Below are 5,070 nucleotides of genomic sequence, written 5' to 3'. Positions count from 1 at the left end.
AACTCAAACCATGAAAAGGAAAAACTAAAGAGGGCACGATGCAAAAACTAAATTTAATGCCGCAATATAATAACCTATTCGTATTTTCCTTAAAAACAATGGCTGGACTTACTTTTGAAATTAGGCTAATAAGGTTAAGTAACTTCTGTGATGGTTTGGTGTTGTATGGCTATTGGTTAGGTTTAGTTACAGCAGACCAATGAAACAGTGATCACCAGCTGACTATTGGTTAGGTTTAGTTACAGCAGACCAATGAAACAGTGACCACCAGCTGACTATTGGTTAGGTTTAGTTACAGCAGACCAATGAAACAGTGACCACCAGCTGACTATTGGTTAGGTTTAGTTACAGCAGACCAATGAAACACAGACCACCAGCTGACTATTGGTTAGGTTTAGTTACAGCAGACCAATGAAACAGTGACCACCAGCTGACTATTGGTTAGGTTTAGTTACAGCAGGCCAATGAAACAGTGACCAGCTGACTATTGGTTAGGTTTAGTTACAGCAGACCAATGAAACAGTGACATCCAGCTGACTATTGGTTAGGTTTAGTTACAGCAGACCAATGAAACAGTGACATCCAGCTGACTATTGGTTAGGTTTAGTTACAGCAGACCAATGAAACAGTGACATCCAGCTGACTATTGGTTAGGTTTAGTTACAGCAGGCCAATGAAACAGTGACATCCAGCTGACTATTGGTTAGGTTTAGTTACAGCAGACCAATGAAACAGTGACCACCAGCTGACTATTGGTTAGGTTTAGTTACAGCAGACCAATGAAACAGTGACCCCCAGCTGACTATTGGTTAGGTTTAGTTACAGCAGACCAAAGAAACAGTGACAAACAGCTGACTATTGGTTAGGTTTAGTTACAGCAGACCAATGAAACAGTGACCACCAGCTGACTATTGGTTAGGTTTAGTTACAGCAGACCAATGAAACAGTGACCACCAGCTGACTATTGGTTAGGTTTAGTTACAGCAGACCAATGAAACAGTGACCACCAGCTGACTATTGGTTAGGTTTAGTTACAGCAGACCAATGAAACAGTGACCACCAGCTGACTATTGGTTAGGTTTAGTTACAGCAGACCAATGAAACAGTGACCAGCTGACTATTGGTTAGGTTTAGTTACAGCAGACCAATGAAACAGTGACCAGCTCTCTATTGGTTAGGTTTAGTTACAGCAGACCAATGAAACAGTGACCACCAGCTGACTATTGGTTAGGTTTAGTTACAGCAGACCAATGAAACAGTGACCACCAGCTGACTATTGGTTAGGTTTAGTTACAGCAGACCAATGAAACAGTGACCACCAGCTGACTATTGGTTAGGTTTAGTTACAGCAGACCAATGAAACAGTGACCACCAGCTGACTATTGGTTAGGTTTAGTTACAGCAGACCAATGAAACACTGATCCCAGCTGACTATTGGTTAGGTTTAGTTACAGCAGACCAATGAAACAGTGACCACCAGCTGACTATTGGTTAGGTTTAGTTACAGCAGGCCAATGAAACAGTGACATCCAGCTGACTATTGGTTAGGTTTAGTTACAGCAGACCAATGAAACAGTGACCACCAGCTGACTATTGGTTAGGTTTAGTTACAGCAGACCAATGAAACAGTGACCCCCAGCTGACTATTGGTTAGGTTTAGTTACAGCAGACCAATGAAACACTGACCACCAGCTGACTATTGGTTAGGTTTAGTTACAGCAGACCAATGAAACAGTGACCACCAGCTGACTATTGGTTAGGTTTAGTTACAGCAGACCAATGAAACTGTCACGTTCTTTCAAAATCGAACCCAGAAGCAGACCAGGACAAGGAGAGTAGGAAGAAGGTGAGTAGTTATTTACAAGTGAATATGAAGGGGTAGAAATATCCAGGTAGCGTAACGGGCAGCGGTGGTGAGTTGATGGGAGTGAATAGGTGGGTCCAAGGGAGTAGCGGAAGCCTCCGACAACCAGGCAGGAATGGGGTAAGTGATCCGGGTGAATAACTGAAGACAGAACAAACGGGGGTAAGTTTCAGGCAAGCAAGACGTACAAAAACAACAAAACAATTTCTATCAAGCTGGAGGCTGATACGCTGGCACAACCTACTGTTTAAGGCTAACGATCCGGCAGGGAATGGATGTCAGGTCCGGGCTTATGAAGAGGAGAGATGATGATCAGGACCAGGTGCACAGATAGCTGATGGGATACAGGTGCGGGTAATCTGAGATCTCCCAACTAGCTAAAACGCCCGGCAACCAGACAGGGTGCGTTCCAGGACACCGGAAAAACACTCCAGAACAGAACACAGGCAACAACCAGACTCAGGAAACGGGATTCGTGACAGTACCCCCCCTCCGACGAACGCCACCGGGCGTACTACCCGGAGCGCCAGGGTGGAGGCGGTAGAAGTCACGAAGCAGGTCAGCGTCAAGGATCTGACGCCGAGGAATCCAACTCCTCTCCTCTGGACCATATCCTTCCCAATCCACTAGATACTGGAACCCTCGACCCCGCCGTCTTGAGTCCATGATGCGGCGCACCGTGTAGACAGGACCACCTCCGATCATCCGAGGAGGAGGAGAACGAGGAGGAGGGGGCAACAGAGGACTGAGGAGAACCGGCTTGAGGCAGGAGACATGAAAGGTGGGGTGTACTCTAAGTGTTGCAGGCAACTTGAGTCGGACCACCACAGGATTAATGATTCTCTCCACTACAAACGGACCAATGAACTTCGGTGACAGTTTCCTCGACTCCGTCCGTAGAGGAAGATCCCGTGTAGCCAACCAAACCTTATCTCCGACCGTATAAGCGGGGGCAGGAATACGGCGACGATTCGCCTGGATCTGATACCGGTCAGAAACTCTAAGGAGAGCCTTCCTGGCCCGATGCCAGGTCCGGTGGCAACGACGAATGTGGGTCTGGACGGAGGGAACCGAGAGATCCCTCTCCTGAGAAGGAAACAAGGGAGGTTGGTAACCGTACAGGCACTGGACGGGAGACATCCCAGTAGCAGATGCAGGGAGAGTATTATGGGCATACTCGACCCAGGGTAATTGAGAGGACCAAGAGGTGGGATCAGAGGAAACAAGACAGCGCAGCGTGGACTCCATCTTCTGGTTGGCTCTCTCCGCCTGACCATTAGATTGGGGGTGAAATCCAGAAGTGAGACTGACTGTAGCTCCAATGGCCAAACAGAAGGATCTCCAGACAGCAGAGGTAAACTGAGGACCACGGTCAGAAACAATGTCACAGGGCAACCCGTGGACCCTGAAAACCTCCCTAACCAGGATCTCGGACGTCTCAGTGGCGGAAGGCAGCTTGGAGAGGGGGACAAAGTGAGCAAACTTGCTGAATCTGTCCACAATGGTCAGAATAACCGTGTTACCAACAGAAGAGGGCCACCCCGTGACAAAGTCCAGGGCCAGATGCGACCAAGGTCGCCGGGGAATAGGTAGGGGGTGAAGAAGCCCAGAGATGGGCCGATTGGAACTCTTATTCTGCGCACAAACAGGACAAGCGGCAACAAACCTCCGGGTATCTTCTCCCATGGCAGGCCACCAAAATCGTCTGCGCAGTAGCGCCATAGTCCGAGCAACGCCAGGATGACAAGCTATCTTGCTGGCGTGGGACCACTGAAGGACAGCAGAGCGGACCGACTCAGGCACGAACAACCGACCGGGTGGACCGTTACCGGGCCCGGGCTGCGTCCGAAGGGCCGCCATCACATCCTCCTCAATCCTCCATGTAACGGCTCCCACGACAACATTCTGGGGAATAATCGTCTCAGTCTTGGCCCCACTCTCCTCCGTCTTGGAGAACATCCGGGACAGGGCGTCCGCCTTCCCGTTCTTCGACCCAGGTCGGAACGTCAGGGAAAAATTGAAGCGTCCAAAAAACAAAGCCCACCTGGCCTGACGGGAGTTGAGACGTTTAGCCGATTGCACGTAAGCCAGATTCTTGTGGTCAGTCCAGACCACAAACGGTTGCTCCGCTCCCTCCAACCAGTGACGCCACTCCTCCAAGGCAAGCTTCACAGCGAGAAGCTCCCGGTTACCCACATCGTAGTTTCTTTCAGCTGGAGAAAGACGACAAGAGTAGAAGGCGCAGGGATGGAGTTTACCGTCAGTGGAGCTACGCTGGGACAGGATGGCGCCCACCCCCACATCAGACGCGTCCACCTCAACAACAAACTGACGGGAAGTGTCAGGTTGAGAGAGGATCGGGGCGTTGGTGAATCGGCTCTTCAAGTCCAGAAATGCTCGGTCTGCCTCAGGAGTCCAACAGAAATCTCTGGTGCAAGACGTCAGGGCAGTTAAAGGGACGGCCACCCGGCTGTAATCACGGATAAACCTCCGATAGAAGTTCGCAAACCCCAGGAATCTCTGGAGCTGCAATCTCGTACCGGGCTGGGCCCAATCCCGAACCGCCCGAACCTTCTCTTGGTCCATCATGATCTCTCCCCTGGAGATGATGTACCCGAGGAAGGACGTCGTGTGGGCGTGAAAATCACACTTCTCAGCCTTCACGAACAGACGGTTCTCCAATAGCCGCTGCAAGACCTGCTTGACATGCTGGACGTGGCTAGAAAGCTCCCTCGAGAAGATGAGGATATCATCCAGGTAAACGAACACAAAAATACCAATCATATCTCTCAGAACATCATTCACCGTACTTTGGAACACAGCAGGAGCGTTGGTCAGTCCAAACGGCATCACCTGGTACTCGAAATGTCCCATAGGAGTATTGAACCCAGTCAACCACTCGTCCCCCTCCTTGATCCGAACCAAATGATAAGCATTACGTAGGTCAAGCTTCGTAAAAACCGTAGCACCCTGTAAAGAGTCGAAAGCAGAGCTCATCAAGGGCAGGGGATACTTGTTCTTAACCGTAATATCATTCAACCCCCGATAATCAATACATGGTCGAAGAGAGCCATCCTTCTTACTCACAAAAAAGAATCCTGCTCCCAGAGGTGATGACGAGGGGCGAATGAGACCTGCAGCTAGAGACTCCTTGATGTAGATCTCCAAGGCTTCACGTTCAGGTCGAGAGATACTGTATAACCGTC

The sequence above is a fragment of the Salvelinus namaycush genome, unplaced genomic scaffold (genome assembly GCF_016432855.1).
Source record: "Salvelinus namaycush isolate Seneca unplaced genomic scaffold, SaNama_1.0 Scaffold1172, whole genome shotgun sequence".
Classification (NCBI taxonomy): domain Eukaryota; kingdom Metazoa; phylum Chordata; class Actinopteri; order Salmoniformes; family Salmonidae; genus Salvelinus; species Salvelinus namaycush.
Note: the sequence above shows the minus strand (reverse complement) of the source record.